This window comes from Myodes glareolus, chromosome 6 (assembly GCF_982192425.1).
Source record: "Myodes glareolus chromosome 6, mMyoGla1.1, whole genome shotgun sequence".
Taxonomy (NCBI): domain Eukaryota; kingdom Metazoa; phylum Chordata; class Mammalia; order Rodentia; family Cricetidae; genus Myodes; species Myodes glareolus.
In genome coordinates, this window is record NC_142031.1 from 96,011,211 (window position 1) to 96,039,025 (window position 27,815).

Genomic DNA, 27,815 nt, shown 5'->3' on the forward strand with positions numbered 1-27,815 from the left:
AAATCTGCTTACTCTCGGGTAGGTCAATAGTTAGTGTGACTGGTGGTTTTTCAAGATAGGGTTTCTCTGTGTATCTTATCTCTGACTGTCCAGTAGACCTCGCTGTCCTCTAATGCAGAGATCCACCTGCCTCTACCTCCAAAGTGCTGGGAGTAAAGGCAACAGTATTTTGTATAGATTGTTTTTCTTCAGGTTAGGTATGGCTTTTCTTCCCCCTCATTTAAGACAAGGTCTCTATATTGTCATGGCTGTTATGGAACTTGCTATGTAGACCAGGCTGTTCTGGAAACTCATAGAGATCTTTCTGCCTCTGCCTCTTGAGTACTGGAATCCACTCCCATCTGGGTATAGCTCTTGTTTTATTGTTTTGTCTCTTATATTTTCTGTAGGGACAACTAACATTGCCTACTAGCTAGACTTTTTTTCTAGCTTTATGTCTTTAATTCCACCTCTACATTGTTTCCTGTTTGATCATTTCTTCCCTGACCCAGTGTCTTTTGGATGAGGCTGAAGTAAGTTTTTTGATTACTATCTCCTTTCCCTGTCTTGACAGCTCACCCCACAGTGGTCCATCTTGGTGTTACTAGCCTCAGGCAACATTTAGCAGCTGTTCATTGTTTCCTGAAATATAGCATGCTGTTTCTTAGCTCTGTGCCTTTTGCTCAGACTGCTCCTTCTGTGGAAATGCCTTTAATAGGATAGTTCCTACTCATCAGTTAGGGGGTGTTTATACCTCCAAGAGACCTACTTTATGTTTCGCCGTTTTTGATGTTTGTGTCCCTGTAGCACCAAGAGTGCGTCTTTGTACTTTTATTATTTATATATAAGGTTATTCACTCCTGAAAGCAAGGAAATTGCTTTAATTATACAAATAGCTTACCACAGATTTTTCTTTTTCATTATTGTATTTTGTTTAGTTTGTTTGTTTTTTTGAGATAGGGTTTCTCTGTAGCTTTGGAGCCTGTCCTGGAGCTAGTTTTAGTAGAGCAGGCTGGCCTCGAGCTTACAGAGATCCATCTGCCTCTACCTCCCGAATGCTGGGATTAAAGGCGTGCGCCACTACTGCCCAGCGCATTTTATTTAGTTTGTATACAGGTGTGTGTATGTGTGTAGGCATGCATACCGTGAAGGATGTAGGGAGGGAAGATGACAACTTGTGAGAGTTTATTCTTTCTACCATGTGTGTCCTGGGAACCAAACTAAAGTTGACAAATTTGATTGCCTAGCCATGTCAGTGGCCTGAAGCACAGATTTTTACATAGATTCTCAGCAAACCTTTACATAAATGAATGTTTATAGTGCTTGGTAGTTAACAAATATGACATTTAGTGTTGATTGTCAGCTTGGCAGGAAGAGACAAGCCTTTGGGCATGTTCTTGAAGGATTGTCTAGGTTGGGTTCCTTGAAGTGGGAAGACCCTCCACCACCCCTAAATGTGGGCTGTGCCGTGCTTGTGCTGGGGGTCTGTACAGCATGAAAAGGTGAATGCTGAGTGCCTGTTTGTTGCTCTCTGCTTCCTGACTGGGGATGCAATATGAACAGCTGCCGCCAGCACCTGGCTCTGATAGAGTGTCCCTACACTTGTGAGCTAAACTCAACCCTTCCTTTAGTTGCTTGTTGTCAGGTGTCTTGTCAGAGTAACGAGACAGTAACGAGTATAGTGGGTAAATTAGCAAGTAGTGAGTATTGACAGTAGATGTATTCATACTGATGCTTCAATTCTAAAGAGCAGTGAAAAATGACATAGGACTGGCCAGGTGTGTTGAGCATAGTATATATAGGTGGTATCATTTGTGAAACCATTTAATGCTAAATATAAATAAAATGATGGTTGGGCATAGTGTTGCACACTGGGAGGCAGAGGCAGATAGATTTCTGTGTTTGAGGCCAGCATAGTTTACAGAGGGAGTTCAGAACAATCAGAGCTACATAGTGAGACCCTGTCTCAAGCACCTTCCCAAAATGTGTGACTTGTGAAGAAATGAAGACTAGTGTATCGCTAGGTGAGCTTTCTCCAGACAGACACCAACACAGGAGTGTTAGTTTACCCATGTTCCTTACATTTGTGAAGCGTGTTTATCGAGTTTCTTTACTTCAATTTTTCTTTCTTTTCTTTTCTTTTCTTTTTTTTTTTTTTTTTTTTTTTTTTTTGACTTGAAACTATTTCCTGCCAGGGAAATCCTTACAAAGACCTGTGGACCAGGAACTGAGGCAGACTGCTCAGGGCCCATTCCAGCAATCTGAAATACTCCCATCCCCCTTGCTGACACTGGCCCATCCGCTCTGTACTGTCACTGGCATAGTTTTTCACTGATAAGTTTCTCATACTTTGAATCTAAGGAGTTCAATCACTAGCACAAGGACTACCTGAGTTGGAAATAAGTGGGGTTCACCTTACTGTTCTGCAGGTACCATTGACCTTGCTGGCTAGGCCAGCTCAGGCGATGGGGCACACAGTATGCTAGTGCAGCTCTAGGGGACATGGGAAGAGCATGGCCAACCCTTCCAGTCCATTCTGATCTCTTGGCTCACAGCACTTCTCAGAACAACACATCCCACTTTGGGACATGACTACCTGCCAGAAAGCAGCTTTAAATCCAGCTTAGGGCACTGCTTTCCCTAGTGGATCCTTGTCCTCACTGTGTCCTGGGCATGGCAGAAACAGCCTAGTGGCAGTGCCAGTTGGTGTTCTTAGGAAGGGAAGGCCTTCACAGGATGCCAGTGAGGATGCCACAAGGGTGAGGTCACAAGTCCAGGGAGAGAGGACAGGGAGGTTCTAAGTGGTCAGTGAGTCACAGGCAGACAGCCTCATTTCATCTCAACCTAAGCACTTCATCCCAAGTCCTGAGTCTGCTTCAGTCCAGAAGGCTTTGAGGGTGGGGATAAAGAGTTTGAGACCAAAAGAGGTGGCAGGGGCCTTTTGGGACCTGGTGGGTTTGAACCACCTGAAAGCCACCACAGATTGAAGATTAGACTAAAGCTAGGATAATACCCAGGAGAAGGACAAAAGGACAGCTAAGTCTTCATGAAGGCTCCAACACTGTTGAAATTCTTTTGCTCAACTTTGCAATTGTGAGATAAATTTATTCTCATTCCTGCATCATGTGAATATGACTTGTTTTATCCATTCTATTACTGATGGACATTTCGATTTTAAATAGTTTTTCTGCTATGTATACTTTTATATTTGTTTTGGATGGATGTATTTATGATTTTTCCAGTTATGTAATTGAGAGAATTACTAGGGTATGGTGTATACATATTGCTTCAGTAGAATCTTCTGGAGCAAATTTGCATATCAATACTGCATGAGAGTTTGTTGTTCTTTATGCTTGTATTTGTGCTGTGTTGTGGAATAGAATATTTGTTTAAATATGTAAAGATGTGATGCATTTGTGTTACAGAATTGTTTAACTATATAAAGATATGTTGCATTTGTTTATGCTACATTTGTTTAACTACAGAAAGATGTGTTACACTTGTTTCATCTTCCCTGCCTAAGGCACCTGATAGGCCAAATAAAAAGCTGAACTGCCAATAGCTAGGCAGAGGAGGGATAGGCAGCGTTGGCGAGTAGAGTGTAAAGGGGGGGGTCAACCAGACTCTGAGGAAGCAGGAAAGCAGGATGGACAGTATGTAGATGAGGTAAAAGAGCCTTAGGACAACGCATAGATGAATAGAAACGGGCTAATTTAAGCCAAAGAAGAGCTAGTTAGAAACAAACCAAGCTCACTTTTTTTTTTTTTTTTGGCATTTACCTTGTGTTGTAGAGTATCATGATTGTGTGTATTTTTGTAATGTTTTAATTTTATTATTTTAAGTTTTGTGTGTCTGCATGTGAATGCAGATGTCCATAGAGATATTGGATCTCTCTAGAGCTAGAGTTACAGGTGGTTGTGAGCTGCTTAATGTGGATGCTGGGACTTGAACTTGGGTCCTGTGAAGGAGTGGACAGGATGCTCTTCAACTCTGAGCCAACTCTCTACCCCAACATTATATTAAAAAATAAATTTGTTTGTATATGTGTCTAGTGTGTGGTGCAGGTCCTTGTGTGGTGTGTTCATAGAGGCCAGAAGAAGGTACTGAGAGTGTCCTTCCCTGTCAATCTCTACCTGTTTTCTTTGAGGCAGGATCAGTCCTTGAACCCCAGGGTTTGGGCTTTCCCAGCTAGGCTGGAAGCCAACAAGCCCAACAGTCTTACTGTCCCTACTCTCCTTGCAGCTGGAGTTAAGTGCATCACAAGAAACCTCACTTGTTTTGTGGATGCTGGGATCAGAATTTCAGTCCTGATTAGGTAGCAAGTGCTCTTAATTGCTGAGCTGCAACTCCATTTCCTAAAATACCTTTTTTGTTGGTTGGATTTTTCGTTTTTTTGAGACAGGGTCTCACTTGGTAGGCTAGACTAGCCTTGAACTGACTTAATGTAGGCCACTTGTCTCGACTTCTAATGTTAGTATTATACAACTGTGATTGACTTAGATATTTTGATGTGTGAAAAAAATGTAAGAGCTTCCTAATGTTTTTTCTTTGAAAAGACAAATATTCTCCCCCCCCCCCGAGACAGGGTTTCTCTGTGTAACATCTCTTACTATCCTAGAACTTGGTTTCTTAGACCAGGCTAGCCCAGAGATCTGCACTTCTAAGTGCGGGTCTGTGTGCCCCCACCTGGCTAAATGTTCAGTTTTTTAAAAAAATATTTATCATGTATACAGTATTCTGTCTGCATATATGCCTACAGGCCAGAAGAGAGCACCATATCTCGTTTACAGATGGTTGTGAACCACCATGTGGTTGCTGGGAATTGAACTCAGAACCTCTAGAAGAGCAGCCAGTGCTCTTAACCGCTGAGACATCTCTCCATCTCCCTCAGATGTTCAGTTTTAAAATGACTTTTTAAAAATAAGTTTTGAGGGCTGGACAGATGGCTCAGAGGTTAAGAGCATGGCCTGCTCTTCCAAAGGTCCTGAGTTCAATTCCCAGCAACCACATGGTGGCTCACACCATCAGTAATGGGGTCTGGTGCCTTCTTCTGGCCTGCAGGCATGCAGACAGAATATTGTATACATAATAAATAAATAAATATTTAAAAAAAATAAAAATAGGGGCTGGAGAGATGGCTCAGAGGTTAAGAGCATTGCCTGCTCTTTTAAAGGTCCTGAGTTCAAGTCCCAGCAACCACATGGTGGCTCACAATCATCTGTAATGGGGTCTGGTGCCCTCTTCTGGCATGCAGGCATACACACAGACAGAATATTGTATACACAATAAATAAATAAATATTAAAAAAAATAAAAATAAGTTTTGAAAAAATATTTTTTCCCCCAACTGCTGGGATTAAAGGTATGTGCTACCATGCCTGACTCTTAATCTTTTTCAGACAGTTTCTCTGTGTAGCCCTGGAAACTTACTCTGTAGGTCAGGCTGGCCTTGAATTTAGAGATCTGCCTGCCTCTGCCTCCCAGTTCTGGGATTAAAGGTGTGTGCCACTACTGCCCAGCAGGCAATCTTTATTCTTATTTTATGTGTATAGGTGTTTTGTCTGCATTGTGTGCCCAGGGCCCACAGAACTCGGAAGAGGGCATTGGATTCCCTGAAACTGAAACTGGAGTTACAGATAGTTAGTTGTAAGTCCCCATGTAGGTACTGGGAATCAAGCCGTTGAGTCATCTTTCCATCCATGGTGAACTCTTGTATGCGTTTTTTAAAATTTTTTTTTATTTATTTTTTTTTATTTTGTCCTATTATTTCACCTTACAGAAGACCAGGCAAGCAGACTTATAATAAGACTGCTGTTGTTGCTTGGTTATTGCAGTTCTTTCTCCCTCTCCTTCTTATCCCTCTGCATGCAGGTTTTAAGTGAACACAGTCGTTTCCATCTCAGTGGTTAGTTCCTTGTCATCTGCTTCTGTGGTGTTGTCTGTTTGAAGAAGACGTGAATGACAACAAAATAAAATAAAAATGCCATTGAGGGTTTGGAGAGAGGGATTGATGGTTAAGCACATTTGTTGTTTTTCCAGAGGACCTGGATCTGAGTCACCTTTATGATGGTGCATAACCATTTGTAACTTTAGTTCCTGGGGATCCAATGTCGTCTTCCGTGGCCACCAGGCATGTACATGGTTTGTGTAGATATACATATAAGCAAAATACCCATACATATTAAAAAAAAAAGTAAAAAGATGTCCTGGGCCTGGAGAGATGGCTGAGTGATTAAGAGTTCTCGCTGCTCTTGTAGAGAACCTTGGTTTGGTTTCTGGCATCCATGTGGTGGCTTACAACTGTCTATAACTATAGTTTAGGGATCTGACACCTTCTTCTAGCCTCTGCAGGCATCAGGCACATACACTCATACACATAAAATAAAAATGACTCTTTAGAAGTCTTCATGGGGCTGGAGAGATGGTTCAGCAGCTTTCCTTTTTCCTTTCTCAACACAGGGTTTCTCTGTGTAGCCCTGCCTGCCAGGGTTAATGGTGTACTCCACCATCGAAGGCCAGCATCACATACTCTTCTTGAAGAGGACAGAGTTAGTTCCTATATTGGGTAGTTCACAACTGCCTGCCACTCCAGTTCCAGGAGTGTACTTAAACTCACACAGGCATATACACACACATTGAAATAAATCCTGGAGCTGGAGAGATAGTTCAGTGGTAAAGAATGTGTACTGCTCTCTCAGAGGACCAGATTTGGATTCCCAACACCCACAACCACCTGTAACTCTAGGTCCAGGGGATTCAACTCCTGACCTTCATGGGAAAATTAAAAATAATGAAATAATCCTTAAGACACCCTTCATTAGATGTTTCACAGGCACACCACATGTATATGTGTATAATCTGTAACCTACAACATTATTCTACCAAGTGACTATTATATCCATTTATAGATATGACTCAAGAGAGAGATTGAGTAACTTGTTTAAGGTGTAACAAGTAAGTGGAAGAGCCGGTTTGACTATAAAAATAAATTTATTGTTAGGGCCAGAGAGCTTTGGTGAGCTAGGTGCCCCCGACACAGAAATTTCTCTGTTTCATTTCAAATATTTCATGGTATATTGTGGGCACCTAACTTGGACTTGTATATCATTTATAGCTTATAAAACATGCTTGTATGTTAAAAATTTTAGCTAATAATAATCTTATTATTAGGTGTAGAACAGTTGAGACAGCCAGGCTTTGATCACTCCTGGCTTGCCATTTTATAGCCGAGAAGCAAGACTTGTCGGAGATGTCATTTTATGAGTCACACTTTTAGAAAAATATGAGCTTAGAAGTTTGAATTATTTGGAATCAATAAGCATCTTTGTTTAATTTCTTCTTCTTCTTCTTCTTCTTCTTCTTCTTCTTCTTCTTCTTCTTCTTCTTCTTCTTCTTCTTCTCCTTCTCCTCCTCCTCCTCCTCCTCCTCCTCCTCCTCCTCCTCCTTTTCTTCCTCCTCTTTCTTTTTTTTTTCCCTCAAGACAGGGTTTTTCTTGTTGCCCTGACTGTCCTGGAACTGGCTCTGTTGACTAGACTGGCCTTGAACTCACAGAGATCTGCTGGGATCAAAGGCTTGCAACAGCACTGCCTGCTAGTAGGCTAGTAAACATCTTTATCATTGTAAAGTAAATGTTTTTTAAAAATAATTTTTATAATTGTAAAATAAATACCTTGAATTACAAAATATCAAGGATAAGAGAAAATATGAAAGCATACCATACTTGGGGTCAGATAACAACTGGTTCTCTCCTTCCACTTTGTGTGTTCTGAGGATTGAACTCTGGTCGTCAGATTTGGCAGCAAGCACCTTTACCACTTGAGCCATGTTTCTAATCTTCCAACTCCCACCATTCCAACTCATTTAGCCGAGACTAATCTTCAGTTGGTTGTGTGACTGAGGATGACTTTGAACCTCCAATTCTCCCATGTCCACCTTCTGGTGCAGGAATTGCAGGCATGGATCACCACACTTGTTATGTGGTGCTGAGGTTGTGATTGATAGGCAAGCAATCTTGACAGTTGAGTTAAACATGTGATTGGTTTTTTTAAAGATGAGTTCTAGGTTTTCAATTGAGACTAACACAATTTTATACTTTTTTTTTTTTTAAAGTAGAGTCTTATGTAACTCTAGCTGGTCTCACACATCACTGTGTAGCAGAAGATGACCTTGGAATACCACCCTCCTTCCCATGCTAGGATCACAGGCTTGCACCGCACCACCACCTCCAGTTTACAGTTTATATGGTGCTTGGGATCTTGCCCAGGGCTTTTTGCTTGCTAGGCAACCAGTCTACCAACTGTTATATCCTCAGCTCCCTGGTTGCGTTTTGTATGTCTTCCTGTTTTCTAAGGGGAAGTTGTGCCACTAAACCTAGCTCCAGATGTGTGGATATAATTTGAAGGAAGAATTGGGATTTATTGACATGTTTGAAGAGAATGCTCTAGAGAAAAAGAGAGGTCTTGGATATCTTAAGGTTTACCACTGATCAGTTTCAATGATGGAGTTGCTGCATCTCAAACACGGAAGACATTTAAGAGGTACAAATTTGGAGAAAAAAGATTAGGAACTCAGTTTTGGTTTGTGTGAGATAATTTGCTATACCAGATATATATGCTTTGAGTCTGAGTTTAGGGGAAGGTGTACAATTGTATTTTTGTCCGTGTTTGGTTTTTGTCTTTGATTTTTTGAGATAGGGCTTCTCTGTGTAGCCCTGGCTATCCCATGTCCTGAAACTAACTCTGTAGATCAGGCTGGCCTTAAACTCACAGAGATCCACCTGCTTCTGCCACCTGAATGCTGGGATTAGTGATATGTGCCACCACCACTACACAATTGGGAGTTATTGGTGATAAAGTTGAATGGTCTTTCTGGATAAGGATAAAGTCACCACTGGAGTGAAGATGATTAGAAAAACAGTGTCCATGCCTGAACCTTAGAACATTTCTTAAATGAAGAGGCTGTGATAAGGAAGTATGGAGACACTTGTAAGAAGACAAATTGTCTCTAAGACTAAGATATCCTGGAGCCAAGCAAAGGCTGTCTTCTTAACACAAGGAGTAGTTCAGTAGTAGTACTTAGCTTGGGGTTGCCTTGGATTCAATCCTAAGTATCGTTAAAATGCAAACCAAGGGTTGGGAACTGTGGCTTGGTGGTTAAGAACATTGGCTATTCTAGAGGACCTGGTTTCAGTTTCCAGCATTCATTTGGCTGCTCACAACTGTCTGTGATTTCAGTCCCGGGGATCCAGGGCCGACTTCTGGCCTCCACAGGCACTGTACAAATGTGATGCACAGATATACAGACATACATTCAGGCAAACACTAATAACATAAAATAAAAATAAATCAACATAGTTAAGATAGATTTACCTGGACACTTTGCTTTGGCAAATGCATATGATTCTAGTCTAAACTATGTCTAAGCTACTCTGGTCTTAGTTTTCCTTATATCACTGTCAGAGCTTCTTACTGGTTACAGTTTCTATTTTCTAAAAGCAGTTTCTATTTTCTTCACATAAGATGAAGCAGAGAGATCTTTGAAAAATATAAATTACATGCTGGCCAGTGGTGGCGCACTTCTTTAATCCTAGCACTTGGGAGGCAGAGGCAGGTGGGTCTCTGGGTTCAAGGTCATCCTGATCTACAGTATGAGTTCCAGGACAGCCAGGGCTACACAGAGAAAACAAACAAATGAAATTACTTCCATGAGTACCATCCATGCTTGTGGTACACATACATACCTGCTGGCAAAGCATTCATACATGCAAGAAATATATTATGTTGGGTCTGGGAGTCGCACAAATATTGAGGATGAGGCCACCAAAGTTAGATGAGCAGAGGCAACTTCATTCCATCACCGTGTGGTACAAGGACTTCTAACTAGTTAGGGCCATGGGCAGGTTGGGTTCTGACACCATGACCCAGAACAGAGAGAGTAACCCCTTTTTAAGCAAAAGCCACAGGGGTTTTGTGTGTGGGTCGAGGGTGATAGAAGAATTTTTAAAATTTGAGGTTGTCTTGGGTGATGATACATATCACAATTTGTAAATTCCTGGAATTTATATTTTACAATTAGTAAATTAGTAAATTTGTGATAACAGGGTGTTTGTACAAGCTTAATAGGGGCTTGCTTACACAAGTCTGTGGTTCTCTTAACCTCACTAGGGTCTTGTATTAGATTTTTAACGAACTGTTTTTATAACTGCAGAGAATATGGACAAGAGAAGAAGTGAAGTAGGTGGCTAGTGTTTTTGACTAGATGTGAACTCCACAATTAATGTATTTAACTTTTAAAAAGAATTAAAAACAAATCAGATACTATTTTGCTTTTGTTTTTGTTTTGTTGAGACAAAGTTTCTCTGTGTAACATTCCTGGCTATCCTGGAACTTGCTCTGTAGACCAGGCTGGCCTCGAACTCAAAGCAATTCCCTGCCTCTGCCTCCTGAGTGCCGGGATTAAAGGCATGCGCTACCACTGCCAAGCTCCAGGTAATATTTTCTTAAAATCACATTAAAACTTACCAAGATGCACAGTCTTCTGTGTTGTGATCTCAGCTTACCTTTGTGAATTTTGTATCCTTCACTTTTTCTTCTTTTGTGCTGTTTTAGCTGTTCTGGCCTCCCAGCCATTTCCTGATATGTTAAGCTTATTCTTGTTTTAGGGCTTTTGCTTGTACTTCAGAAGATTGACTAATTCTGGCTGATGATCAAGGCAAGGAAATTTTTATTGATTCCTGTATTTTGTTATAGTTTGAAGGAAAAGTAGGAAGGAATGTTAAGAATCAGTGAAGGCAGCTTACTTCCGTGTTTTGAGAAACAGTAGAACTTGAGATGCCTTTTGCTTCAAAGATTTATGGTCAAATAAATTTAGGAAACATTGCATCTGTTTTTCTCTCTTGGTCCCTGATAGCTTGCAATAGACTCATTTATGGTTTATTACATAGTTTCGGTGAGCTTCCATAGTCTTTTGGAAATAGTGTATTTTTCTTTAATTGTGTGGTTAGATGCTCTCTAATTGTAATTAGATAAAGTTGGATTGTAACATCTGTGTTGATTTTCTTTTTTTACAATTTCTAAGTATTCCTAAAGCCCTGTTGAAAATTTCAAGTCCCCACCCCTTTGGTTTCACTCATTGATTGTTTCATTTTGTCTTTTTCCAGAAAGTACAAGCCTCCTATCCCCAAGGTGTGCTGCACCACTGCGTAGCTTCTGAGATCAGTGGGAGTGGGTGTGCTCAGGGTGGTGTGATCTGTTACCAGGTCAGCTTTCTTATGGTTAATACCTACACAGTTATTCTAGGTTTCTTCTGTTTCTGTGATAAAACACTTTGACCAGAAGCAACTTAAGAGAAGAAAGGGTTTATTCGACTTGTATTTCCAGTGCACTATTGAGGCAAGTCAGGGCAGGAGCTCATGAAGTACCTGAAGTAGAAACCATGGAGAAACGCTGCTTGCTGGCTCATTCTATGGGTTCTCACAGGTTCATGTTTAGGTAGTTTTCTTCTTCAGCCCAGGACCCCTTACCTTGACTTTATTTCATCTCACATTTCCAGGTAGCTGCCTTGACTGTGTGGAGTCAGGCCAGGGACTGAGGCATGAACTAGAGCAGACATGAGGGATGATTCTTACTGGTTTGCATTTCATGGCCACCTCAGCTTGCTTGTTTCTAGAACCACGGACCCGGGGTGGCATGGTCCATCGTGATCTGTACCCTCCTGTATCAATTGGTAATCAAGACAGTCCCCCACAGATATGCCCATAGGCCGGTTTCAACTAGACAATCCCTCAGTTGAAGCATCTCCTTTCAGATGAGTCCTGGCTGTCAAGTTGACAGTTAAGGCTAGCTAGAACAATTGTAGGAATATGTGAATATCTTTAAACTAAACAGTATGGCCAAACAGTATTGCGATTAATGTAGTTTCTGTGTGATTATTTTGGGTCTGGGTGGCTGGGAAATGAACAAGCAGCCTCTGCCAACAAACATGTTTTTCTGTCTATAGGGTCACTAAGACTAGCCTAGGGTGTGATGATTAGGTAAAAGGACCCAAAGAATTCAGAAAAGTTGTTATATTTAAGGTTACAAATTATTACAGAGAAAAGATAAGGACTAACATTAACAGAGGAAAAAGATCTCATGAGGTGGTATCTAGGAGAAACAGTGGCCTGCTGTTCTTTCCTATCGGTGGCATGTGACATGTATGAAGTATTGCCATCCAGGGAAGCTCATCTAGATGTTGGTTTTTAGGATGTTTATTGGAGTTCACTCAGGAAGGGGGGCCCATTTAAATGAAGGAGATGAGCAATTCATTTACTAACTACCATCCAGCCTCAGAGGGTGATAAAGTATGGCTCATGATACCTTTAAAATAAAAATGAATTCACTGTAAATCACATTGATAGCAACTGTCTGTTAGGCCCTAGGTATAAAAAGATTATTTATTTATTTTTAATTTTGGAAAATATATGTAATCTAACTTTTACCATTCTAACAGTACCTGAGTGTAAAGTTCTGTGGGGTTTAATATATGTTCGGTGTTTGTAGCCACTACCATTATCCATCTCCACAATGTTTTTACTTCCTCAAGTGAAAGACACTGTCCTTTAAAAAAGGACTTTTTGTTCTCCCCAGACACAGCAACTATTCTCTTTTGTTTGTTTGATTTCATTTAGTACAGTGCTTTCAAAGTTTACCCATATTGTAAGACATCTAAAAACCTCATCCACTTAAAAATATTTTATGAACAACTTCATGTATATTTTGTATTTTGGTAATTTTCATCTCATTACCTTCTCATCTCTTTCTCACTCACGCTGAGCCTGTTCTTCCTGACAAAGGCCTCTCTTCTTGTTTTTAAAATAAATTTATTTATTTCATGTGTACCAGTGTTTTGCTTGCATGTAAGTCTGTGTGAGGGTGTCAGATCTTCTGGAACTGGAGTTACAGTTGTGAACTGCTGTGTGGATGCTGGTAACTGAACCTGGGTGCTCTGGAAGAGCAAGCAGTCAGTGCTCCCAATCACTGAGCCGTTTCTCAGCCCCTGCCACTTTCATTTTCATGTTGTTTGTTTGTGATCCACTGAGTTTAATTGGAGTTCTTTGAAAGAGTAAGGATGGGATCTTTACTGGAGAAAGGGCAGCGTACTACTGGTGGCTCAACATTGAAGAAAATGACTGTTTTGCACCACACCCCTCCCCATCCATCAGCCCTGTCGAGTGCAGATAACCACAGTTGCTGTAAGTTCTTGAGGATGATGCCCATGTCATGTCCAGAAGACAATTTCATATCACTTCCACCATCTTCTGCTTCTTAATTCTTTCTGCCCCCACACCCTTTTGTGATGTTCTCTGAGCCTTAGAGGGTGTGATACAGGTGTCCTGTTCAGCAGTCACTGAGTCTCAACACTCTGACCAGTTAGGAAACTGAACTAACTGCTGCTTGCTGCACACAGAAGCTTCTCTGATGAAGGCTGAGAGCAGCTCTAATTCATTACTGTAAACAGAAATTGAAGGTGCAGTTGATACCAGTTCAGTTTGGCTAAAAAGCAGTAATAGATTTTCCTCTTAAAGCCTGTAACCGTCCTAGCCATGAGTGTTCGACCAGGTTTAATGTGCCAGGTACCAATTCCCTCCAGTGTAGCAGGCCACAAATTCAGTCAGAAAGTGGTTGTTTACTCTCATAACAGTCATGCTATTTTTGTACCAGTGAGCACATCTTGCCTTGGAAGATTAATTAATAATAATGACAATAATTGTTGTTATTAGAGACAAGGTCTTCTTTGTAGCCTTGGCTGGCCTGGTATTCATTTGCTTTGTAGACTAGGCTGGCCTCAAATTCAAAGAGATTTGCTTCCAGTGCTGGGATTAAATGTGTTATTTTAATTATTTTTTAATTATGTGTATGTGTGTGAGTATAGGTACCCAAGCAGGCCAGAGGAAATGGATTCCTGGAGCTGGAGTTAAAAGTACCTGTGTGCTGCCCAACCCAGTTCTTCTGCAAGGGCAGCAAACTCTTAACCACAGAGCTGTCACTCCAGCCATGTGTGGATGCATGTGCATGTGTGTCGGTCTGTCTGTCTACTTTGTATTTTTGAGAGAGTCTCTCACTGCTTGGTACTTGCTGATTAAGCTTGATGGCTGGCAAGTAAACACCAGGGATCCCCCTGTCTGCCTCACCAGGGCTTTGCCACTATGCTAGGCTTTCCTGATGATGGTGCTAGGGATTTGAGCTCAGATCCTCATGCTTGTGCAGCAAGCCCTTTACCAACTGAATCGTCTTCCTAACCCTTCAGTTAGTTTCTTTTTGTTTCCATATCTTAATCATGTCTTTTAAATAATAACTATTTAAATGTTAAATTTTCTGTTAAATGTCATTTTTATAATTTCTGATCCTGGGTATAATAATTTTTTTCCTGTTGTGGGTCATGATTGCCTGCCTCCCTCCCTCTCTGTCTCTCTTCCTTTTTTGATAGTGATGGGACTTGAACCTTGGGCCTATCATTGAACTAACTACATCCACATTTACATTAAAAAAATTAAAAATAGGAACAGTCTTACGTATCCCAGACTAACCTAAAATTTGCTCTGTGGGTGAGGATGTCCTCCAACTCCTGATCATCCTGCCTCCACCTCCCAGTAGTACTCTTAACCACTGAGCCATCTCTCCAGCCCATGTGGGAGTTTTTTCCTGATGAGTATTTTTGGGAAGGGATGCTGGGGTTTGAACCGAGAGGGAGTACAGGTGCCTGTGGAGGACAAGGTGTGGGATCCCTTTGGGGCTGAAGTTATAGGCAGTTGTGAACTTTGCCTTATGTGGATGCTGGGAACTAAAATTTGGGTTTCACTGTTCTTTTAGCTCTTTTTTTTTTTTTTTTTTGAGGCAGGATTTCTCTGTGTAGCCCTGGCTGTCCTGGAACTTCCTCTGTAGACCAGATTTACCTTGAACTCACAGATGTTCGCACTCTCTGCTTCCCAGAGTGTGTGCACCACTATTGCCCCAGCATGGTTTTTCAGTCTTAACTGCTGAGCCATGTCCAGACAGTACATGTTAATGTTTAAGCATATCCTTGCCTGTGCTGTAATCACAGCATCATTTTACTTATTTTTACTTAGGGTCTCTGCACTGGAACTCAGTATGTAAACCAGCAGGTGTTTCTCTAGCTCTGGACATGTTACCAGATTGACTTTAAACTTAGATTCCCCTGTCCCTGCTTCCCAAGGGCTGGGATTAAAGGCGGGAGCCACCACCTCCCAGGAGCTTTCTTGTTTCAGTCTCACTAGGTAACTCCAGCTGGTCTGGAGCTCGCTATATAGATCTGGCTGGCCTTGAAATCACCCAGAGCTACCTGTTTCTGCTTACTGAGTGCTGGAATATAAAGGCGTGTGTGGCACCATGTCCACTGGAGAGGGTCCTCTTCACTTTGTCTCTTAAAAATACATTGCTTTTTTGGTGTGGAAAGACTGGGTCTCAGTATGTAGCCTTGATGGCCTAGAACTCACGCACTGTGGCCTTGAGTTCAGAGAGAGCCACTTGTCCCTACCTTCTATGTGCTGGGATTAAAGGAGTGCAGTGCCAATCCTGGCCCTAAACTTTCTAAATATTGCATTTATTTATTTATTTGGTGCATGTGTATATGTCTGTCTGTTGACGTGTATGCTGTGCCATGTATATGGAGACAACTTGGAGGAGATGATTTTCTTCTTCTACCACGTGGGTCTTGGGGATTGAGTTCAAGTCATGATGTTCGGCAGCTAGTGCCTTTACCTGATGAGTCACCTTACCAGCCCTGCTTTATCTCCTAAAGACTAGGATTGTAGGCACACTCACCACAGCTGGCTTTCCTTTCATTTAAAAGAAATTAAAATATTTTACTTATGGGTATATGTGTGTGTCTGTGAATGAGTTTGTGCCCCTGAGATCAGTACCTAAGGAGGCAGAAGAGGGTGCATTGGAATTCCTTGGTGATTATGAACCTCCTGATGTGAGTGCTGGGACCTGAACACAGCTCATTTGGAAGAACAAGAAGGGCTCTTAACTGCTGAACCCTCTTTCCAGCCTCTTGTTTTTTGTGAGTTTTTACTGTGTTGCTACCTAGCCTGAAACTTGCTATGCGGTGTAGGCTGGCCTTGTGTTTTGAAGTGATCCTCTTGCCTCAGCCTCCTGAGTTCTAGGACAGACATGAGCAAACATGCCTGACTCTGATAAGTTGGTGATGTTCAGTAATTTTTTTTTCATGGCTTCTATGTGAAATGCTCTTATGTGTTTTTGGCTTGCTTCCCAGTGTATGCTACTAATTGTTTTCATTGATTCACTTTTTACATTTCCATCTTTTATCCATTTTGAGTTTATGATAATTAAATTTGAGATATGAATCTACTTTATTGCCATTACTATGATATCCCTTTTATATTCTATTTTGAACATAATATAAAAATTTAGATTTATGATTATATTGAATTCTAGTGTTTGTGTCTCCCTTCAGACAGCCTATTTGATGTCATTGACTTATTCTTAGGTCTGTTAATGCAGTTTTTAGTATAGTAGTTTTAGAGTCACTGTTATTTCTCTTCTGTTTTGGGAATTTCCTGGATACTTTTTATTTTCTTATTTCTTTCATATGGGGGTCTTCATATGTGCTACATGCCTTGCTATTCCTTGTTTACTTTTTTATGAGCTTAATTATTGGTTGCTTATTTTACATATAAATTTAGAATTAGGCTTTCTACTTACTAAAACTAAAACCAAAATGAAAGAACTGCTGATGTATGTATTTCTGTTTTATGTGTATTGGTGTTTTGCTGGCTTCTATATCTGTGTGAAGATGTCAGGTCCCCTGGAACTGGAGTTACAGACAGTTATGAATCACCACATGGATGCTGGGAATTGAACCTAGGTCCTCTGGAAGAGCAGTCAGTGCTCTTAACCACTGAGCCATTTCTCCAGCCCCCTATTGATAGTTTCTTTTACTCATATTTTACTAAGCTTATTAAAGAAACTGAGAAAAATTATATTTTTAAAGTTTTTTTTATAGACATCTGATTTCCTAATTTTTTTTTTTTCAGTGCTGGGTATTAAACCTATGGCTTTTGGGCTCACAAGGCAAGCATTCCATCTCTGAGCTGGATTTTTAGTATTGCTTATTTACAGGGTCAGTTTTCTTCATTAGGTTTCCTTAATTGTAAGCATAGAAAAATTTTGTGTGTATTGAAACTTTACTATTTTTATTGTTTTTAATACTATTTTATATTTGGTTCTGTTTATTTTCTAGAAATGTTGTCATATTTGTTTTTGGTGATAATTTTGCCTGCTTATCAAGTTTTTTTTTTGCTCTCAGTTTTTAAGTTTTTTCTTCTCTAATAATGTTGCCTAGTACCCACCTAGAGAGTAATGTTTAGCAGTGTGATGCTGATGGAATTGCTTTTGTGTTCATCTGTTATGCATAACAAGACTTTTGTTTACACAGTCTTTTTTAAATGTTATTACATTTAGTGTGTGTGTGTGTGTGTGTGTGTATGTACATGTGCCAAAGATCTTTCTACCATGGAAGTCTCAGGAATTGAACTCAGGCCTTCAGCCCTGTGTATAACCTTTTTTAATTCTTACCTGATTTAGGGATGCATGTTTGCACATGGACACACACACAACGGACATGTTCTTAATTTCCCAGAGATAATAACTTAACGTGTGGACCCTGAGGTTTTTCTAGGGGAACTTAACTTGTTTTCCCTCTTTCCTACTATTTTTCCTTCCTTTAGAGCATGAATGAACAGCAAGGTATAATTCTTACTCTAAGCTAGTTGTCCTTACACTGTAGATCATTACCCTTGGGTCGCCCAAGACCATGGGAGAATACAGATATTTACATTATGATTCATAACAGTTGCAAAATTAGAGTTATAAGGTAGCTATGAAAATAATTTCATAGTTGGGGTCACTACAACATGAGGAACTGTATTAAAGGATCACAACATTAGTTTTTGGAAGTTCTTGGAAGGCTGAGAACCACTGCTTTAAGCAGTGATAAGACTTCCTGTCATGGGGTTTTCATCTTCAGTTGAAATTAAAATTTTTAAGTGTTTTCTAAAGGTTCAGGTTGTTAATACATTGGTTTTGCAGGCTATATTATATGTGCCTTTGCATCTATTCAGTGCTGTCTTTACACTGTGAAAGTAGTTGTAGTTATTATGTAAATGAATAGGTGGTAGTTTTCCAATAAAACTTTATTTACAAAAAAGATTTGGCAATAACTCGGTTAGATAGCATGGGATGTTAATCATTACAGAAAGAAATAATGCCCTTTATTAGATTATTAGAAAAGGTAACAGGCTAGGCGGTGGTGGTGCACACCTTTAATCCCAGCATTTGGGAGGCAGAGGAAGGTGGATCTCTGTGAGTTCAAGGCCAGCCTTGTCTACAAGAGCTAGTTTCAGGACAGGCTCCAAAGCTACAGAGAAACCCTATCTTGAAAAATGAAAAAAAGAAAGACCCCCCCCCAAAAAAACCCAGAAAAAGTTACAGAAGTAATTTAAGAATTAAATTTAGTGCAGCTCTGACAAAAAGATGTGAACACTTAGATTCGATATTACACAAGCTTCATCTGAAGTCGGAATAGTCAGAGATTAAGTTGTGACTGAAGACACAGAACACAGTGTAACTCCCTCTCTCTGTGTTGCTTAGGAATAGAACACAGGACCTGTTTTTTGCTAGGCAAGTGTTCTCTACAAATGAGCTGTAAGTACAACTTTAAAAAGTAAAAGAGTTCTGGTCTTAACCACTTTTCTTCCTTTATCAGTAATTGGTTAATTTATCCTCGCTTTGAGCTTTTCATAACTGATTTATGATATACTTAAAAATGTTTTCCTTAGCCAGATTGTGGTGGCGCATGCATTTAATCCCAGCACATGGGAGGCAGAGACAGGTGGATCTCTGTGAGTTCGAGGCCAGCCTGGTCTATCTACAAGAGCTAGTTCCAAGACAGGTTCCAAAGCTACACAGAAACCCTGTCTCGAAAAGAACAAAATAAAACAAAAAATGTTTTCCTTGTGGGGCTAGGGATGTAGTCAGTTTTTAGAGTGCTTGCATAGCATACGCGAGGGCCTGAGTTTAATCCCCAGTACCACATAAAACCAGACATGCAAGCCCAGTGCTTGGGAGATGGAAATAGAGAATCAGGAGTTCTCCTTGGCATAGAGTTTGAGACTGGCCTTTGATACATGAGACCCTGACTCAAAAACAAACAAAAAATTCTCCTTTTTGCCTTAGAACTCAGATTGATCAATCCCTTTCTTCTGCAGTAAGTGTTAAGTTGCTAACAGTGGTGTTCTGCATCATACCTGATAAAAGGGGAAGATTCGTGCCTTTTGTTTTTCTGAAACCAGGATAAGATAAAAAAATTTAAAATGTATTCTAGGGGCTGGAGAATTGGCTCAGTAGTTAAAAGCATTGACTGTTCTTCCAGAAGATCCAGGTTCAATTCTCAACATCCTCATGATGACTCACAGTCATCTGTACTTACAGTTCTGGGAGTTTTGACACCCTCTTCTGTCCTCTGTTGGTACCAGGTGTGTATGTGCTACCCAGACAAACATTTAGGCAAAATGCCCAGACCCATAAAATAAAAACATATGAATTGATGTATATATGCTTTATTGTATACATTGAGAAGCCACTTTGTGTGTGTGTGTGTGTGTGTGTGTGTGTGTGTGTGCGTGCATGCATGCATACATGTACCTATATGTATGTATGTGTTTGTGTGTATGGAAGTAGAGAGGGTCGGGTGGTGGTGGTGCACACCTTTAATCTCAGCACTTGGGAGGCAGAGGCAGGCGGGTCTCCTTGAGTTTGAGGCCAGCCTGGTCTACAAGAGGTAGTTCCAGGACAGCTAGCACTGTTGCACAAAGAAACCCTGTCTCAAGTCTCGAAAAACGAAAAACAAAACAAAACAACAACAACAACAACAACAAAAAACAAAACAAAAAAAGAAAAGAAGACGAAAATTGAGAAGTCACCTTCAAGTATTGTTTCTTAGGATCTGTCATAACACTGCTCACCCCCAGGGTCTCACTTTGGTACCTGTCTTTTTGTAAATTACTAATTATAATAATTTGAGATCTAGCCAGATGGTGGTGGTGCATACTTTTCATCCTTTTCATCCCAGCTCTCGGGGATGAGGCAGATGAATCTCTGAGTTCAACCTTGTCTCGAAAAAATAAATAAATAAAAAATAAAAAATTTGAGATCTGTTTACATTGTAGATGGGGAATCTATTCTGCTTATGATAATCTTCAGAGGAAGACAGTTATATATTCAGTTCGGCATAGAGAGATAAAATGAGTAGTTTTTTTTTAAGTTTGAGTTACATTTATCAATAGTTATCAAATTACAAAGTAAAACTGGGAAACCTTAAAGATATTCCCCATCCCCAAGACAGGTTTTCTCTGTGTAATAGCTGTGGCTGTCCTCGAGCTCAGAGATCTGCCGGCCTCTGCCTTGGGAGTGCCGGGATGAAAGATGTGTGCCACCATCACCAAGCAAAGATATTTGCTTTTAATGCATTTAAAAAAAGGACAGTACACCTGTTAATTAAAATGATATTTTAAATGCAAATAATGATCTTGAAAATGATCATTATTATTTATATTTTATATAAATATATAAAATTTATATTTATATTTTCACAAATGTCTTTAATGTGTTGTTTAATGGAAAATAGTTAGATTCTTGTATCTCCTACTGTATTGCCACTCTTGTGATACATTGTTTTTCTTGAGCCATGTCAGTAGTATCTGGCCCCATGTAGGTAACTGTTTGGGAAAGGCAAAATGTTTTTAAAGATGTTTCAGATACTTACACATGTCTTTTGATGCCATCCTGAAACTCAACAAATGATAGTTTTCCCTTTAAAAATCCTATTATTAGCATCCTGTTGATTGACATTATTACACAACATTTCGTATACACGTGGAACTGTCAACAGAGTCAAGATGGTGTACCCCTAAGGGTAGTTACTTAAGGATTAATTGCAGTATAGAATTTGAAGCCACAGTAGTGATGCTGTAATATTTAGTTTTTATTAAGATCAGTTTTATGTGCTGTCTATTTTGAATTAATCTTTATCTAGCCAGGATTTTCATTAAACACCATGCATTAGTCATTTGGAAAATATTTATTTCTTGAGTTATAAGATTTACTAATTGTTTATATTTCATTGTTCTTTATCAAAGAATCACTTTAATTCACTGTTCTTTTCAGAACATTTTTTGTCTTGGAAAGTTGTTAAACCCATAGTGGTAGAAGCAAGATTCGCAAAATTCAGAAACTTGAAATGTATAATTTAGCAATAAATATTGTCACCTTTCCCTTTGATGTGACAGGTTTATTGTTCATTTTCAAGGAAATGTCTGCTAAATACTCAAGATGAAGTAACCATCATTTGTCAGTTGTTCTCTCAAGAAAAATGGTGTTCCGGTTTTTAGTGGTTAGTTCCCTTGCAGCTCAGTCATGCCCTTCCTTGACATAGCCGTCTCCTATTCTAGTGTGTAGAATATGAAAGGCTGTGCGCCCAACGATTGAGATCTATTGTATAATACTTGGAGCTTTATCGGGGCATTTCCTATATGAACTGTTAGTTGAAGGTGTGGTGGTGAAGGATGCAGTGAATGCTACTACAGTTTTGTACCTGCTAATGGCACATCTGAAGTTGAGATGACCTCCAGGGTTGTCAAGGAAACAAAGGCAAATACCAGTCCAGTGACGGCAGCAAGCAGTGTTTCAGTGATATGAAAAATTTGACTTGTAGTATAATTATGAAAGTTGTGTTTTCTAAAGGAGTCTTGGGGATCCAGAAGAATGTGCTTTTGAGAATCCCAGGCTTTAAAAATGCTTACTTCTGAGCCGGGAGGTGGTGGCACACGCCTGTGATCCTAGTACTTGAGAGGCAGAGGCAGGTGGATCTCTGTGAGTTCAAGGCCGCCTGGTCTACAGAGTGAGTTCTAGGACAGCCAGAGCTGTTAAAAGAGAAATCCTGTCTTGAACCTCTCCACCACTTTCCCATAAAAGAACTAGCTTCTTCATTGGCCGTTATAGAAAAGGAAAGAAGAGAAGCTAGGATGTGCTTCAGTGGTGGAGTGCTTGTCCAGCATGCGTGAGACATGGGGTTAATCCATCATTGCCAGACAAGCAAAGCAAAGCAAAACAAAACCCAAACCTGTTATTTTTATTTTCAGACAAGTCTTGCTATGTAATCCAGACAGGCTTTGAGCCTTGAACTCTTGGTAATCCTCCTGCTTCGGCTTCTTGAATACTGGGATTACAAAAGTGTATCATCATGCCCAACATTTTCTTTCATTAGTGCTAAGGATTAGATCTAGGGCTTTGTCCATACGAGATGTATTAGTTACTTTTTGTTGGCTATCATGAAACACCATGACCAAAATCAACTTACGAAAGAAGGTATTTTAGTTTATGATTCCAGAGGGAGAAGTTATAATGGTGGAGTTTGGGGTTTGACATTGCAGCAGGAGAAGATCACACTTTAATCTTAGATATGAAGCAGAGAGAAAGAACTAGAAGTGGGGTGAGATGTATACTCTCAAATTCCACCCTCAGTGACATGCTTCCTCTAGGAAGGCTATAACTTCTAAGGGTTCCATAATCTACCCAAATAGCACCATCAACCAGGGGATCAAGTGTATTCAAGCCTATGGGGGACGTTCCTCATTGGAAACCATTCAAAGGCAAGCACTTCATCCTTGAACTTTAGAACTCTTTTAATAATTTTTATGGCAGGGTCTCTACATAGTTTCCGCTGTCCTGGAATTCACTATGAAGAGAAGGCTGGCCGTGAACTCAAAGATTTGCCTGCCTCTTCTTAAGTGCTGGAATTACAGCTCCACCACTACACCAGAATAGAGTTCTTCATTATAGTGGTTACCAGCTTTTCTTCCTTCCTTTCTTTTTTTAGGTATTTACATTTTTAAAAAGTTAATTATGTGTATATATGTGGATATATGCACATGAATATATTGGTTTTCCTGAGCTGGAGTTTCAGGCACTAGTGAACTGCTTGATGTTGATGGTGGAACCAAATTTGAGTCCTTTTGGAGAGCTGTAAGTGTTCCTAAATGCTGAGCTGTCTCTCTAATCCATGGTTATAGATTTAATCTTCCTCTCTATACCTCCCCACTCAACATACCCTGTGCAAGTTACTACATATCCCTTCCATTAATTACAGTGGCTTTATTTTGATATAATTCTCAAGGGGGCTATGGAAAGAGTAATTTATGTCACACCTGATTTTGATGCATTTCCTAGCTTCTTGTGGTAAAGAATGATCAGAAACTCATTAAAGTAGAATTATGTAAAGGTGAGACCCAGATTGCTTTTGAAGTAAAAATTCAAAAATAGTTGTAGTACACAGTATAGTTAGATGTCTGTCTACTACTTTGAGCCTCTAGAAAGAAAACTGGTTTATTGAGAGTAGTAGTTATTTTTTAAAAAATTACTGCTCAGAGTAGAAGGTGACATCACTACTGTGAATTTTGTATTCCCAACCCCTGGAGCATCTTCTGCACAGAGCAGGAGTTCACAGAATTCTGACTAGATGAGTCTATACAAGTGGTAGCAGAGTTACTGTTAGTCTGTGTATTATTAGATCATGTTTTCTTGCTGTACTTGTCTCATAAGTTTATATTTTAAAGCTTAAATATAAATCAGATAATGTTGCTGTAGACCTGTGGTGATTTGAATAAGATTGGCCACTGTAGACTAATATTTGAATGCTTAAGGAGTGACACTATTAGGAGGTGTGGCCTTGTTGGAGGAAGTGTGCCATTAGGGTGGGTTTTGGGGTTTCAAATGCTCAAACCAAGCCTTGTGTCTCTTTTCCTGCTGCCTTTCAATCTAGATGTAGACCTCTGAGATGACTCAGTGGTTAATAGTACTGCCTGCTCTTTTAAAGGCCCTGAGTTCAATTCCTAGCAACCACATGGTGTGGCTCACAACTATCTGTAATGAGATCTTGTGCACTCTTGAGAAAGGGACCTGATCAGTCATCCTCATCAACTTAGACCATGAAACACAGTATGGACAAGTTGAACCGAATCACCCACCATATATGGACTGCCCATGCATGCTTCAGCATTTCCAGACCATAAATTTCATTCTTTTTTTTTTTTCAGGCTAAACATTGCCAGAAAATCACATGTGTCAGGTGACTGCTTTTAACATTTGGATACTTGGACATACTGTGAGATACTTTAGTGTTTAGATTATAAATCAGAGTTAGGTTACCTTAAATAATAGTTACTGTGGGAAGGAAGGAACACAGAGCCCTTAGCTGCTGTCTATCAGGTGTCTGTCGGAAACTGTGGTTGAAACTGGGGAGCCCTAACTACTCCACTAATAAAGTGGTCTTGCTGGAGGGAGGCTGTCTTGAGGGTTGTCCCTGCCCAATAGCAGGTCTGTTGGATCAGTCATACTTCTTCAGGACTTGGATTGTGAGCTTGTGTGACTTTCATAAAATTGTGAGGTGATTTGATGGGTACTTTTGCTCTAATGCATTGACATGACACATTAGGTTTTTAGTTTTTGCTCTCTTTAATTGAAGCTGTTGACTAGCTTAAAACTGAATGATGAAGATAAATAGGAGGACCAATTGGACACTGATTAGCTAGTCCTCATTTCTATTTTGAGTAAGAGTTTTCTTTCCCCTGTTGAAGCTATCCTACTGACTGCTGGCAGCCTAAAAATTGAATCTTCTTAGGGTTCAGACCACCGTTTTGTGGTGTATTTGTTAAATTGTTGATTGAGACATGTCTCATCCTGTGGCCCAGACTGATCTTGTGACCTTCCTGTCACGGCTTTTCTGAGTGCTGTGCCCAGCTTGAAGCTTAAGTTTCTGTGAGAGAGGCTGGTGTTTTCCTTTCATGGTGAAATGACACATTGGAACTCCAAAAGGAGCCTGGTGTAGCTGCCGGCCAAGACAGGTGAATCCCTGAGATGAGGCCAGCTGATCTATATAGCAGAGACAGTGAGAGCTACTGAGAGATGTATGTCTTTACTCCACCCCAAAAATAATTCCAAAAGGAAAAAGCTGTACTTCACGTTTCTAAACAAATTATCAAGGCAAATTATGATTCTAGTAAAATCAAATATTGAGTCTTCAGAAATTTTGTATATTTACTTAGCAACCATAAATTATTTTGTTGCTACTTTATCACTGTAATTTTGCTACTGTTATGAATCATAATGTAAATATATGATATGCAGCATATCTGATATTTGACCCTCAAAGGGGGTATAACCCACAGGTTGAAAGTCACTGTTCTTTTTAGACCTAATTGGATGACATTCACTCACTTTTTAGGAAGAGCATTTAAATGTTATTCTCATTCAGAAACACCCTTAAAGATAGATTCTGAATAAAATTTATCAAATACTGTATACAGGGTGTCCTAGACAAAGTTTATATAAAATGTCACTTCCAGTTAAATTAACTGAACTCATTTTGTACATTCCCTGTCACAGGTACATAATCTACCATTTTCCCAAGCAACTCTGATTTTTAGTGTTTCTTTAAAAAAATCAAGGTCTCAAATAATTTTGAAAATCAGTAAGGAGTTTTACTACTTTGAAAAAAATCAAAATCTCAAATAATTTGGAAAATCAGTAAATATCTTTTGTTATCTTTTCATGACAGAACACTTTGAAATCAATAATTTTCAAAGCTTTACATCAGAATGTTTAAAGATTTTTTTATGAAAGTTATTAGATTTTCTTAAGTAGTGATATTGTTATTTATTTTCTCACTTTAAGTCAGTTTTTCCTGCTCTGTATAAATGTATACTCTGTTACTGCCATGTTGGTATTTCCTAATTTTTACCATAGCTTGAGAAAAGCATGTGTTACCAGTTTTGCCTTCAAAGTGAGCCCATTTATTCCCTTCTCAAAATTATGGAATCAGTAACATAACTGGGCACCAATTGCATAGACTTTTTTTTTTATTTTTGACCATAAAGTAGATAATTTTGCAAGTCAGTTTTTCTGCTCTTAGGGGTCGAGAGGCTATAAATGCTGAGTGAAAAATGAAGGGGAGGGATAGATTAAGAAATGACAGGAATATTCTTTTTTTGTTTGTTTGTTTTTGTTTTTTGAAAATGGTTGGAAAATTTCCAGGGGTACAGATGCCAACTCCTTTTTCTTCTCTTTTTTCTGGTGGTTGCCCTGGCAGTTGTCAGCTGTTGAGTGGCTGTATTGTTTAGCATGGAGACGGAGTTATAGTGAAGTTAGGGGTGGTCTGGCAGTCACTCTGGTATTCGTTTTAGTCTAAGCAGTTGAGACAAACCTATGTGAAAAAGAAATGGCCTATAGGCATTTTAGCCTCTAAGATAAATAAGATTAGGATGTGATAAATATCCAACTAGATCACCGTAAGCAGCTCTCCTAGTGACAGTGACATGGGATTATCTAGAGGACATGCGAATGTACACACAAAATTATAATGCTTATACTTTCATATTGGTACTGTCTAGTGGTGCAGGACCAGGTTCACTTTCTCCATTGAATTAAAAGGCAGGAAAAATTTGAAAGTCTAAACTTTATTCAAAGTGGCAATTACAAGTAGAGAAGCAGACTCCTAGTGAAGGAAAGGGGCTCCAGAGCTATCGAGAGCCCCATCTGGGTTCCTAGAAGAGACCAGGGAAATCAGGATCCTATCTTCAGAATCTTAATTTCACTAGTAAAATAATTTTAAAATAGTTTCAAATGGAAGCTTAAGGACAGTTTTTAATAAGAGTTTTAAAAGAAAAACACCAGGGTGGCAAGCTGTAAATCTCTACAGCTGTCTGCAAGAGGAGACTGGGGCAGAGAAGGGAAAGGCTCTAGCCTTTCTAGCCTCTGACTTAGGCTCTCATGGAGATCAGTCACATGGTGGGAAGGAAGCTTAGAGAAAGAGGAAGGAAGCCCAAAGGACAGGAAAAAAGCATGCTAGGGGTCTGGCCATCATCTGAAAGAGAGAAAGTATGGTCTGGAAAGATGGCTCAGCAGTTGAGAGCACCTGATGTTCTTGCAGAGGGCTGAGGTTTGGTTCTAGGACCTGTATGATGGCTCACAGCTCTCTGTAACTCTATTTCTAGGGGATCAGACATCTTCTGGTAGGCACTGGAGAAACATGGTCCACATACATACATGGAGTCAACACACACACAGCCACAGAGTTGTGGGGATGGGGAATGGAGATGGATCTCAAGAGTTGTAGGAGAGGGGTGAATATGATCCAGACACATTGTACAAATTGTCAAGGAACTAATAAAAATTAAAAAAAAAAAACTGAAGACAGAAGAAAAAGGAAGAGTTGAATGTTTCTCTTGAGAAAGATAGGCAAACCCAGCTAAGCCTCTTGGCTTCTTGCAGGCACTATACTAGGCAGGGCAAGAATTCTGGAAAGGAAAAGTACAATATTTTATTAAAAGAATAATTATTATACCTATAATTTTATTAGGACTTAGAGTGAGTCTACCTTCTTAGGGGTGGCCCCACCTTGAAGGCTGGTTCCTTGGCCAGATGATTGATGGCCTCATTGGATTATCATTATATTTTCAGTAGTTAGGTCTCCACTCAGGCTAGATAAATTTCATCCCCTTGGCCAGCAGGACTTAGTTTTCCCTTAGTGGAACTATACTACATGTTCCCCTCTTTCCAGTGTCAACTTAGCAATTCTCTTAACAAATTATAGCATAGAATTACCCATCTGCTTAATGGACAAGGACTAGAACCCGAATCACTTGCCTGTCGTCATTGTTAGTAGTGGGTGTGCCACAGTTCAGAATCACATTGACATTGTTTG

General features: G+C 39.8%; 1 protein-coding gene across 3 annotated transcripts in view; it reads left to right on the top strand.

Moving 5' to 3' along the window:
• Positions 1-27,815, top strand: part of Memo1 (mediator of cell motility 1) — a 90,535-nt gene that overhangs the window by 4,644 nt on the left and 58,076 nt on the right. The window lies entirely within an intron of this gene.